The sequence below is a fragment of the Triturus cristatus genome, chromosome 2_1 (genome assembly GCF_964204655.1).
Source record: "Triturus cristatus chromosome 2_1, aTriCri1.1, whole genome shotgun sequence".
In the NCBI taxonomy this organism is placed as follows: Eukaryota; Metazoa; Chordata; class Amphibia; order Caudata; family Salamandridae; genus Triturus; species Triturus cristatus.
Window position 1 is genome coordinate 1,162,511,585 of NC_140581.1, and position 13,532 is coordinate 1,162,525,116.

The 13,532-nt window shown below is 45.8% G+C and overlaps 1 protein-coding gene across 1 annotated transcript in view; it reads right to left on the minus strand.

Annotated features, from left to right (window-relative positions):
• CORO2A (coronin 2A) overlaps nucleotides 1-13,532 on the minus strand; it is a 408,458-nt gene that overhangs the window by 47,607 nt on the left and 347,319 nt on the right. The window lies entirely within an intron of this gene.

The following is a 13,532-nucleotide window of genomic DNA, read 5'->3' on the forward strand; positions in this document are numbered from 1 at the left end:
AGCAATAAAAAAACACAATACAGTACTTGGAAATCTTCAGTTATCAAAAATCTTGAAAAACAGTTCCTTGAAGTCGATAACTCCCTCTGGGGCTATCACGCCGTCGTGAACAGACAAATCCAAACAGTTCTGGCTGACCGCGGTGTAGAGGGGCCAGCTATGGTGTCGGGAAGACCCGCAAAACAGTCACTTTAGAAATGCAGGACGTCGGCGACCTCTCGTCGGTTCTAGAGGTCGGTGCAGGAGTTGTTGGGCCCTTGAAATCACTTGTGTTGCAAATCGAACTCCTCGCGGTTGAAGTCAGGAGTGCTGGCGTCGGCAGGCGTCGGATGTTGTAGTGCGAAGTGCAGCGGTGCGGCGTGTGATACCCTCATGATGCGAGCGAGCAGCACCTCGGTGGTCGCGGTGTGAAGTGATGCGGTGCTCGTCGCGGTGCTGGAAGGTCACGGTGCATGCAGTGGCATCATCATTACTGAACCGCTGTTGTTGGCTGATGAACTGGAGCCTATGGTGTCGGTAGGCCAAGGCTGCGGTGCGGGATGAGGGAGGTGCGTCTTGTAACTTTATGAGCGGTGCCCTCGAACCATAGTGCAGGCAGCAGCGTCGATTTCAGAGTGGAGCGGCCGCATCGGGGATACCAAGGCAGCTTCGTGAAGCAAGGCGATGTGGAGTCCGGTGCCCACAGGTCATGGTGCGAGCAGCCTTCTTGGTCCAAAAGAGTTCTAAAATTCTGGGGTTTGGGCCCCTCTTTTTATAGCCCAAAATCCTATATCCTCTGAGGTAGAGAGTGCCTGTGCCCAGCCAGAACCAGTTCTGTCCTCTCTGGTGTGGCTTCCTGGCAGGAGGTGGATACAGCATTGTCAGAGGCAGATCAGGCCCATTCAGGTGAAAGGAAATCTCCTCCCCCTACTCTAAATGCAGCCCAGGTCTTTTCAGCCCTTTCCAGAGCCGCCTAGATTATCTGGAGCCACGGCTCCTCCCCAGCCTCTGTCATTCAAAACCCAGACAGTCAATCCACAACACCAGCAGAGGCCTACTCGATGGCTGAGCAAGAAAATACCTACTTTCTAAAAGTGGTATTTTGAAACACAGAATGTAAAAATCACCTTCACTAAAAGGTACATCTTTAAATTCTGAGTTCAGGCATACTAAACTTTATTTTTCTACCTAGTTCCCAGGGCCAGTTATGTTAATAAGATGTTATAAACAAACGCCCCATTCTGTCCTATGGGAACAGGTAGCCTTGCAACAGCGAAAAACGAAATTGGCAGTAATTCACTATCAGGACATGCCACACACACCAGGGCATGTTCTACCTTTCACAAACACTGCACCCTGCCCACAGGGGTACCTTGGGCCTACCTTAGGGGTGACTGCCATGTAAGACAAGGGAATGTTAGGGCCTGGCAAGTGGGTACAGTTGCCAAGTCGACATGGCAGTACCAGACTGCACACAGCCTCTGCAATGGCAGGCCAGAGTTACATTTACAGGCCGTTTGCGTGGGTAGCTCAATCCAGTGCTGCAGCCCACTAACAGCATTTGATTTACAGGCCCTGGCACGCTCAATGCACTTTACTAAGGACTGACAGGTAAATCAAATAGGCCAATCATGGAAACACCAATCCATAACACAGTTTATAACAGGAGCACTTGCACTGTAACACTGATCAGCAGTGAGAAAGTGCGCAGGGACACTAAACCAGCAAAAACAGTACAAGCATTTACAATGCAACGGTCTCGGCATTGTTAAATTCGAGCTATTGGAATTGCTCATGACATTATTTTTGTTTTTGTTCTTGTTTTTAAAACATTTAAAGAAATGGCATTGGATTTACAGTGTCATTAGCTTAATCACTCTCAAATGCGAGACCTATTGCATATGCACCCACACACAGAGCCACACACACAAATAGAGCCACCCACACACACACAGAGCCACCCACAGAGTGCCACTCACATAGAGCAACCCACACACTAATAGAGCCACCCACAGGGCCACCTACACACACACACACACACATGCAGCCAGACACGGGAGCTCCGAGGGAGCCGAGAGCAGGGGGAGAGGACGCCATGAACACCATGCCTTTCTCCATGGGCTTTAATCCCTTTAAAGTAGTAAAAGCAGAAAATTGTGTATAATATGTTGACCGTATATTCTCATTCCAGTAGGCTTTCTCAGTGGGTTCATTCTCCTGATGCGAAGATCAGCCCTGCAGGAGCACGTTATAGTCCCAGTGAAATAGCACAGGTGGCTGATGTACATGAATGCGTGACGTGGGTGTAACCTGTAGACCATATGTCTGAATTAGGGAAAGTTTAGTGTGTGCCTTTTCACAAAGCCGCTGAGCGGCTCATCTCCAGTCCGGCATATGGTTGGTCAGGTGACGTTCCTTATTCTGCCACAGTCCGACCAGCCAATAATATGCCAGAAGTTTAACCACAGGCCAAGCCCTCCGCTGCAGCCTCTGTGCTTCCGCGGTTGATAAAGAACATCGCAGTTATGCAAAAGCAAGGCCTTTTGAGCGCAGTGCTACGAAACCGCAAGACTGCCGCATCGTGCGCTACGTTTTAATGGCACTGTAAAAAAAAAACTTAAACTTTCTTTAGTCTCCATTACGCCCAAACTCAATTTAAGCATTTTGGTGAAAGGGATTTCTCCGGGGTGTCCAAAGTAGGTCTAAGAGGACCATACCCAGGACATATTTTCAGAGAATCCACATATCATATTTTAGGTATGATTCTATAAAAGAGAATTCAGTTATTTGGCAGTAGCTGGCATGGGGCCTGCCGCTAAGACCTACATTGGACACCCTTGGTCCACTCTGTAGCCATTTGCCTAGCTCACCTCTCGACCTTCACACGAGCAGACTGCTGAGGACCAGCCATGAAACGAAGGTCCTGGTATGTAATCACCTCTCAAGACACTCCAGTAAGGGAACTCGCAAATAACGCACATTTTGCTCCGTTTGTAGGCTTGGCTAATGGAGATGCTGACAGGTTGTGCGGGGCGTACTTTCGATGTCGGGAGATATTAAGTAAGGTGTTTGGACCACTCATCTCTTCGATTGGTAGTTAAAACACTGCTGTAACTGTGGAGCAGGTCCCGCTCACATCTCTGGGTCCCGGTGCCACCGACCTGTTGCACAATGAATAACCAAGCCCTTGATTTGGAGGTATTCCCCCATAAAAAATAAACGAAGCAAAGGTTTAGGATTTCACTGCATGCGCCTTTCTGAAAAGTTGGTAAAAGCGGCTCAGTGGGTAAATGCACCCACTGCAGAGATATGTTTAGTCTGAAGGTTGGAATAAAAGACAGCCGGGTAGAAGAGGCACTGGCAAATCCCGGCGCGCTCCACGACTCTTGTGTGCTCCGGGGCTCGCGGCTGATGTACGAGGCGCCTACTTAGGCATGGGAGGTGTATGGAAGGGGGGTGGGGGGTGCGAATGGGGGTAGAGAAGGAAACAAGTGCTGGAACTGACTAGCAAGCGGGGAGGGGAGGGGATGGGAGGGGAGGGGAGGCAGTGAAAGGACAGAGATCCACTGAAAGCAAAGACAGGGAGGATAGGCGTGTGCAGGTAGGAAAGGCTCGGAGAGCTCGGATTTTTATTTTATTCTTTGCAGTTTTAGCTCGGATTTGATCCCAGGGCATTAGAGCGCTTTCGATGACCTCCAGATTACATTACACAAAGTCACATTATTATTTTTTAAGACACCTGGAGATTAAGTGATTTGCCCAGAATCACAGGATGTCGAGGCCAAACGGGGACTCTGGACTGGTTTCCCAGTGCCGAAGCCAGGCAGCAGCTCGGCCCAAAGGCAACATTGGGCATAGAAGAGCGAAGTGCACGCGCTGTACTTTATGGAGAGGGTGGAGAGCAAAGGAAGGAATGAAAGACAGCCGGGTAGAAGAGGGAGTGGCTAATACCTGTGTGCACAGCCTGAGAGGACAGGCGGAAGAGACCAGAGCAGCAGCCAGACACGGGAGCACCGAGGGAGCCGAGAGCAGGGGGAGAGGACGCCATGAACACCACCGCCTTTCTCCGAGGCAAAGCAGAAATGCCTCGGAGAAACGCAGTGGCGTTTTCGGATTCGGGGGCGTGTATCTTTTTCTCTCCTCTTGCCATTGGCTGGAGGAGAGAAAAACACGCCTAAAAAAAGGCGTGGCTAAAAAGTGGAAATAAGAGCACGGAACACGCCCCCGAATCTGAAAAAGACGGAGCCTATTTGGAGGGACGGCTCTCTCCTCCAATGGCTGGCCTCCGTTTAGGAAGCCAGCCAATGGAGGAGAGGCAAAAAGAGAGGCGGGCTAAATAGCCACTCTAAGAATCATAAGATATCCGGACTCCCGGTTCTGCCTGCGGCAGACCGGACGGTCCCTCGACCTAAAAAACCAGGAGGTCAGAAAGTAAAATCTCAGGGGAGACATGCCAAAAGATGCCAAGTCTAACAATAGGCTTTCAAACGGTGTGCAAATTGTAACACCCGTGAAAGCCCAGGGGGCGCAAGCCTTTGGTACTATTTGCCAACAAGATTCCTAACAGGGATTTACCTTCAGAAACCCTGCAGGCAAATAGCACAGATTAAGACATGTTCACATGGACTACTAGCACACGTGTATTTAGTGTGTGGCAAATAAAATGCCTGATTGAGAGTTTGCACTTGAACTGAATTAGCACCAAGGTTTTAATCAGAACCGTGGCCAGCACAAAGGTTAATTTTATGAGACTGATGTCAGTTGAAAGATTTTAATTCTTAGTAAGCTGCAATATGGATATTCAATCTCCCTCTTCCTATTTCTCCACTCTCATTTTGCTAAATATTTGAGATTTTGCCGCATGAACACATTCTCCCCCTTCTCTCCAGCCTCCCCTCTTCCTAAGTTATACCCTCCATGAACTTTGCAACACAGGAGTCAGTCCTTGAAGTTGTGTGGCACAGACCTGCTGTCCCCTCCAAGATCCAGTGTTAGGCAGTTGGGGAATGGCACGTCATGGCAGCGCGCATGCAAACTGACTTACCTCTTGCTGTTGTGGTGCATGAATGATGTGTCATTTATTGGAGGTGAGCCGTCTTCCAGAGAGAAGCAAAAAGCTGCTTTAAAAGTGACAGCAGACAGACTCCTATACAGATTAAGTTGCTGTTTAATTGTTATTTAGAAACTGTGGTAGTAAAAGCTTTTTTTATGTTTTTGAATTGTTGGGGTGATGTGTTTTTACATCGAAGGTCATGGAAAGGCTTTGGGCATCGATTTAGAGTGAGCAGGAAGAGGTACTTAAATACCGACAGCACGGGTAAATACAGTAAATACATTCTTTTCCAAGTTTGTACTCTGTAAATGGGGAAAAACTTGCAGAATTCAATTGTTAACGCACAAAAATTGGGCAGATACTTGTATTTACCACACATTCTCACCCAGTAAACTTCAGCATATTTGACCTGCCCAAATTCATGCAGGGGGAAATTACAGGGGTGCGGTAATTATTAAATTACTCTGAATTTCAATAATGTGGTAACAGGATATAGGAATTTAACACCCCACTCGTAATCAGGGTCTGAGAAACCCATGCTCGGAGGTAATTGTCCCCCTCATGAGGGAAAATCGTAATAAATTATTGAGAAAAAAAGAAAGAAGCTTCAGAGGGGGAATGGGAACCAAACTTAAACCTAAGCTGGGGGCGTGGCCTGGGCACAGAATATGGCGAAAATCTGAGCCGGCCCAGTCTCTATTGGATCTATTTCACTTAGGAACAGGTGGAGACTTCTGGCAACCATAGGAGGGTAGACGCCCCAGTTTTAAAGGATGCCTCACCTCCTAGACGTGAACAATGATCGCAGTGTGCCCAGTCCGTGATCCCAAAATGGTGGATGGGCAGTGACTAGTACCTGCCTTGCACCTGCGAAGCATCCCCCACCTACCACACTGAACAGTTACTGATCCCAGAGCAGTCAAAAGAGCCCAGCGGAGCGCCGCCCTAAATCACAGAAGGTGCAAACCCGTTTTATTGACTTAGAGTTACTTATTGCCAAACGTGCCATCACTATGCGTTGGAAATCAGTGAGGGCCCCTTTAGTATGCACTTGGCACGATGCGATGGTACGTTGGGGAGGTGCAGAAGGTGATGCCATTAGGCGGGAAGAGGCCCGAGGTCTAGGTAAGACCTTAATATGAATGGAATGGGATCGGTTAATGGAAGCATTTAAAACCCTAGAACCTACGCCAGTTCCCAGAGTAGACGATGCATAATATTGTTGCTATCGCTTACCTTAATTTCTCACAGTATTAATGACCCCAGTACCACACAAGTATACAACGTTATTGGCTGCAGTTCGTAGCATATATATATATATATATAAGTAAATATGGGTACAGGGTGGACACTAGGATGTACAAATAACTGCCAGTCCTGTCTGGTGTAGAGCCAGTAAAGGGTGAGAGGGGGGTAATGAAGTAGGAAAGTTGTGTCAATATACAGACACTTAAATATGGTTATACTATACCGAGCATTGATGTTAACATATACATGCAATACAACCTGTATCTCAGGTGTATGGCATCAATGGCTAGACACTAATTGAGGATTGCTGGTTAAGTTTTGTGCTACTATCTGCAATATACTGATAACGATCTATGCATGTTTGTATACATTTTGGTTTTACCGCACAAAGAATATATATTTTTAATAAAGTGTGTTTAAAAAATAAATTTAAAAAAAAAGAGCCCAGCGGAGCCCGGAAGCCGCTGCAGTTTTGAGTTACGCCACCAAGGTGTAGCCATTCTATACATTCCTGTGCTGTCCAACCTTTGCAGCAATGGTATAATTAAGGCACAACGTAAGGTACAGTGATGGAACTATGCCGGCGGCTCAGATGTAAGGCTCTTGGATCTCCTTACAGCACTTGGGGTTTAGCACTTAAGTGCTCGTCCATGTGAGGGGCCTGGACCTTTGATACTCTATGTAAGGGGCGGGACTGCCTTCAGGACCCCCTTGAGGCGGGTGCCTCCCTCATTCTTCTGAGGTGAACCTTTTGGTGGTGACTACCCACATGGAGGAAGGATCCAAAGGCTGCCTCTGCTCTAGGGTGGAATCGTGTGAGTCCTTGTGGAGGACAGCCTTAGCAGCTAGTTCTGCCAGGAACAAAGTAGCTGGTAGGACCCTGTTGTACCCTGCACTGCCTCTACTTACTGCTGACACATTAACACTTGCTGACCACATGGCCTGCCGGGAGTCTTTGAGACACAGAGGCTGCTGTAGGAAATCTGGCGCTCAACCGTTCCCCAAGTCCCTTGGGCCTCTATGAGACTCTCTTACAATAGATTGAGTGATGTGGTCATCACAAGAAGGGATACGTCCTGAATTCTGCTCGAAAGCCAACTCCGGTACTTCTTCTGGATCCTGCTGCTAATGTGGCTCCTGGATTCTTGAGCACTCATTGATTGTTCTAACCACCTTTAATGATCCCTCCTGCGCACAACGTAATAGATCTAATTCAGTGACCAAGGAACTGAAAAGCAGACCTTAAGGGTGGTCTGTGTAGGTCCCATACATATTGAGAGTAATACCAGTCGAATACCTACCAACAGAAAATGTTCACAACTCCATTTTACCTGGGCATTTGTACACATCCTCGCCTGACGCTAAGGGCCCCTCGGTGTCTTCGCGTCTTCGAGGACACCTGCTTGTGCACCCAGTCTACATTACCTCCTATCACCCCATGGACTCCCTCCTTTGTCACCGACTGGGCGAGGTGGGCTGGGGCTTCTCATCAAGATGATCCGCTCCACTGCTCCTGTGAGGCCATGGGTCCCTTCCAGTTTCAACAGCTCTACCCACTCAGATGTAATTATGCCCATGTCCGAACCTGACCATTCAAGAGTGCAAAGAAGTAGGACCAACCTCTAGCAACAATAGAGAGAATCCTGGTGGCCATCATGGACACCAAGACCACGCTTGAACCAAAGGTCAGTGGAGTGGCTATAGACCTAGGCCTCCTCAGGAAGGATCAGCACAAGTTATCCGACTGAGTGAAAAATACGGAACCAACCCTTAAAGAACTTCAGCCCCAGGCATTCATATCCAGAAACAGTCACAAGACCTCACCTCTCAAGTGTGTTTTTAGAAGCCCGGCAGAGGACATAAAAGGAAGAGCTCAATGGAACAATGTCCGCATTATTTGGTCCGGCTGAGGGTAAAGAGGGTGACAATCACTTCTCCTTACATAGACAACTAGTTGGATAAGACTGTAGCCCTAATCAAGCTCTCTCTCTGCTTTACTGTGGAGAGGGCTCACCATGTCCCTGCAAGACCACTGCCACCTGAAGCCACTCCTAGACTGGTATTGGCAAGGATGCTCAATTATAGAGATAAGGATGCTATAATTCAGGGTGGCCACCAAGAAAGACATTTTGAAATTGGCTCCGGAAAGGTAATGGTATTTCCCGATACACGCTCACTGTAGAACACTGCAGAGGCAACTACACAGAGGTTAAATTAAAGATCAGAGTGATGGGCTTGTGATACACACTTCTGTTCCTCGCTAAGGTGAAGATTATTACTAGCCAGACATTTTTCTTCAATGGGCCTGCAGAGGCCTGAGAGTGGGTTGCACAATGTGAGGCGACAGGCTCGATTAAGGGATGTGGCACAATACAACACTTGCAGGACCGCTTAGCGAAAAGATGAGTTGGGAAACGTTCCAGGAAATCTCGCATGCTTGGTCACTCCTCACCCTTCCCCATCCAATGGAATCAATGAGTTGTCATTGCCACAGCAGAGACTTTCAGGGAAACAACAACTCATCTGAATAACTCTGACGCACTCCACTCTCATTAAAAAAAATGAAATTGACTCTAGCGTTGAGAAGTCTACTGTATTTACCCAATGTAACATAGCAAACTAGTGATGAATTACTCTGCTCTGCTAGGAGTTTCTGACAGAGATGCATTACTCCTTCTGGTTTGTTTGTGTAAAAATGTTAACTCATCTGCATGCCACAATACTTGTTTATTATGATATGTGCTGATTACTGAGGTGGTACCCAAGGTGGCTAATCCCGATCACAAGTGTCCATCAACCTTCGAGCCGGGCTCATGAGAAGTGAACTTTACACCCCTTAGGCTCCTTCTTGTCTTCCTGGGCCAGTCACATAACACCCCCCCCCATATCTGGATCACAGCACAGTTTGTCCTTCGCAGGTGATCTCGTGCAGCAAATGCATTTAGTTTGATGTTCGCTTACAGATACAGTTTTTTTTTTTTCTTTGGTGAAAAAAATTGAGGAACCTGTCACGGGGAGGGGGATGGATTCAGATTGTCAAAAGATGGCACTTCCTAGCACAAATTCTGGACTATTAACCTGGATAGAGGCTTCTTCTAAAGACTCAAAACCAATTTACTTTGCAGATGAATGGGGTCAAATACACATACGTTTCTAAGTTGGAATGTCGGCGAATGTCCATCACACCTAAGCGGTATAAGATATACTCATAGCTATGCTGCAGAGGGATACTCTTGGCAATGCATTAGGAGACCCACCTGACAAAAAGAGAGGGACATATGTTTCAAACTAAATGGAGGGGGCGAGTTGTATCCACCAGGTACTCATCATATGCTAGAGGGGTGCTCATTCGGATCAGTCCCGGGGTCCAGTTTTAAATCTGTAACCAAATTATAGATGATAATGACAGATAGGTTTTGTGGAGGGCAGATTCAATGGTAGACATCTGTAGCTTGGTAGTATCTATACACCAAACAGAGGTCAATCAAAATTATACTCCTCCGTTTCCCCTCTAATACCGAAATGGCCTTCACGCTGAGCTATGATAGGTGGAGATGTCAAAAAGATATTGGGTGTACACTTAAAACAATCTTACCCACCACTCCCAAATACTCCAGTGCACACCACAGACAAGGCACTCAGTGACTGTTTATAGCATTGGTCATTCCTAGACATATGCTGTCAAACATCCAAACCTACAGGAAAACTCTTATTATTTGGCAGTTCATGATGTTCATGTCCCCTTAGATCACTTAATTGACCATCCTAGCTTCTTATCATTGGTTAGTGTAGAATCCTATCCCAGCCCGGGTACTTGTAAATGATCATGTCTTTATTCCTCAGTGGGTAACCGTTAACTGAACATTCTACTTCATGAACTCTATTACCCGCACCCAATTACTTATGTCACTGCTTTTATGGAGCAAAGTCTGTCAGGAACCAAAAGGGTCATATCATCTCTAACTCACAAGACACCACATCTTCAACTTTGTTAAATAAAAAGTACAAATAATACAAATATACATAACAACACTTCAATAAGCAGTTTTGGTGCTCAAATCATTTGCCCAGATCTGGTCACGTGAGGCTCAGACATACTGGAGAAGTGTCCATGACTGGCAGTGATGACAGAGACAAAGGTACAGTCATTGGGCACTTTGGATTCTCAGGCGGACAAGTCTCACTCCTGACATATGGGGTTGGTGAAGATCGAGGCAGGTGCTTGAAATGCAACAAAAATCACGTAATGGACTTTTTCAGGATGTCACCATGTATCCTTTACTGATTACAACCTTCAGTGGGTCAGCATCAAAAGGAGCATCAGACTTGCGTTTCAGTTTCTGCCTGACGATGACATTGAAAATCCTCAGTTGAACACAGTACTTCAAGCACAAAAACGTCTGTCTGCATAGGCTGTCATTTTGTGTTTGTGAGACAAATCTGTAGTTCAAAGTTTATCAAGGTCAATAGATCTCTCAGTAGCCCATCGTGGCACTTTCGTTCCCATGGTTCTCCCACCGACATGAGTATCACTTGTGGCAGAATGGGGAGTTGACATGTATGCACAAAGTGTAGACTGAAGAATTGATTTGAGTGCAAGATTTTTCAGCACAGCGTGCTGAACGGTCTTCTTGAGGGTACTTATAATTCTCTCAACCACACCATTCGCCTGTGGCTTGAGAGGTGTGCTTTTTTGATGCTTGATATTTAAATGAGTGACAAAGTCTTTCAGTTCCTGACTATTGAAAGACAGGCCATTGTCAAACATCAAAATCGATGGAAGACCCCAAGTTGCAAAACACTTTCTAGTCCCTCAATGACTCTGTCATGAGTAGTTGACAACAATCTTCCATGAGGGGAAAATGGGAATATTCATCAACATTTACTAGTAGATCTATTGTCAAGGGGTCCAAAGAAATCAATTGCAATATTCCCCATGAATGCTTTTGGGAGATCAGGCATGTTTAACGGATGTAGGGTTGTCTTAGATGACAAACAGTTGCATAAATGACATGCCTTTATCTCTATTTCAACCCTTCATCAAGAAGGGGGACCCACACTCGGTCCAGTAAAGCTCGTTTCATAGCAACAACCCCACGTTGTCCCTTATGGTCCAGTTCAATAAATTGTTGTCTCAGACTCTCGGGTATGACCACTATCAACCGTCATAAGAGAATGCCTTCTAGAGTAACTGAAAGTTCTTCTTGCACTTTTTTGAACTTCTGGTACTTAAGGTCATCATGAAGAGATCAAGCATGTTTTTCCATGACTGGTTTGAAATAATGTGTTTGAGTATTAGCACATCCATGTCAGTACTCGTGGCAGCAAAGATTTGTTCTTAAGTTAACATAGGCATCAGCCGTTTTAGAAGTAGTGCCATGACACTGTATTGGCACATGTGAGAAGTAATCAGCAGGGTTTTGATCATCTCCTGGACAATACACAATCGTTTAATCATACTCCTGCAATCACGACCCCCACCTTTCAATGAGAGGGGCGTCTTGACTTTAGGATTGCCGAAAATGGTGAGCAATGCTTGATGGTCAGTAACAACTGTGAAATGTTTTCAAGACAGGAACACAAAAATGTTCACAAGGCAAGACTACGGCTAGGCTTTCTTTTTCAGGTTGTGAATAAGCATGTTCTGTCATTGACAAATGTCAGGTAGCATAAGCCACAATATGTCATGGGGCATTGAGACATCCAGTGCGCTGGGCAAGGATGGCACCCAACCCCAATGAGCTTGCATAAACAACAACAACTATCTGCAAATTTGGATCAAAGTATGCCATTTCGATTGTGTTCTCAATTGTGTGCTTGATTTTCTTGAAGCTTTGTTCACACTTACTTGACATTTTAAATGGGACATTTTGTTTTGATAAGCCGCTCAAAGGGGCACTCACAGTGGCAAAGTCATGTGTATACTTTGAACAGTAACTGGTCATACCAAGGAAGGGTCTCAGCATAGTTACATCTTGTGGGGAAGAAGTGGATGACAAGGCTTGTACTTTGTTCTGGTCTGGTGTAATTCCTCCATAAGAAAAGACATTGCCAAAGAACATCAGTTTGGTTTGATGAAACACACACTTTACCGCATCTAACGTGAGACCTGCATCAGAAAGTATACAACACACTTGTGTAGGAGCTTTATCATGTTCCTTTAGTGTGGCCCCAAAAACGATGTCATCACTGTAATTGAAAGCATTTGTGATTGGCTGTATTATGCGACAAATGACATCCTGAAAAATTTTGCCAGCTGATGACACTCCGAAACGTAGCCTTTTATATCGAAACAAACCAACATGAGTCAAGGTCAGGTAGTAATGTATCTGCAATTCTCTTTCAGTTCGAGCTGGTGATACCCTTTGTTCAAATCAAGGCGGTAAAAAACTTTTGCTCCATTCACCTGTGTAATCACGTTGGCACCCTGCAGACCTGGGTGTCGTTCTCTTTCAATCGCCTTTTTTGCTTGGCGCATATTAACACAGATATGCACAGCACCTCCACTATCCTTTTTTGGCACGCCCACAATGGGTGATACCCATGGCGTTGGACCAGTGGATCGCTCAATGATGTCATGCTTTAATAAGATATCAAGTTCTTTCTCAGCAGCCTCTTGTAAATGGAATGCAATTCAACAAAGTCGTTGAGCATCAGGACCAATGTCCTCATTTATGGAAAGTTGTACTTTCATGGTCTTAAGCCTTTCTAATCCATTAAAAAAGATGAAAACTGATTCACTATCTCATGAAAGGCATTGACATTGTAGTTAACAGAAATCAGCCCCATGTCAGTAGCAGTACTGAACCGAGTAAACATGCACTTGATGAAGTGCCTGGCAAAACGTGAATTTGCACTTGTATTTCTGTATTTTTATGCTTTACAGTTGCTATGATTGAACCTTGACTTTGCAGTGGTGTCGAAGCAGCCCGCATATACACTTTGGTATTCGACGGATGTAAACGGGGCACTGGAGATTGTTCATTATACTTTGCCACTGGCATAATATTTATCGACACGCGACTGCCTATGATAAAAGGTATGGATCACCCATTCACTTATAGTGTGATCTTGGGACAGTCTCCAAATTAATTTCGAACTTTAACTTGTCGGCCTAGCTTTGACCAGCATTGTTCCTTGCAAGAAGCTAACCCTACATGTGCACGACATAGGGAAGTGAACATTGACATTGCACACTCATCTTCCTCACTGTCGCTCGACAATGATGGTGACAAAGTTTTAGATGAAAAAT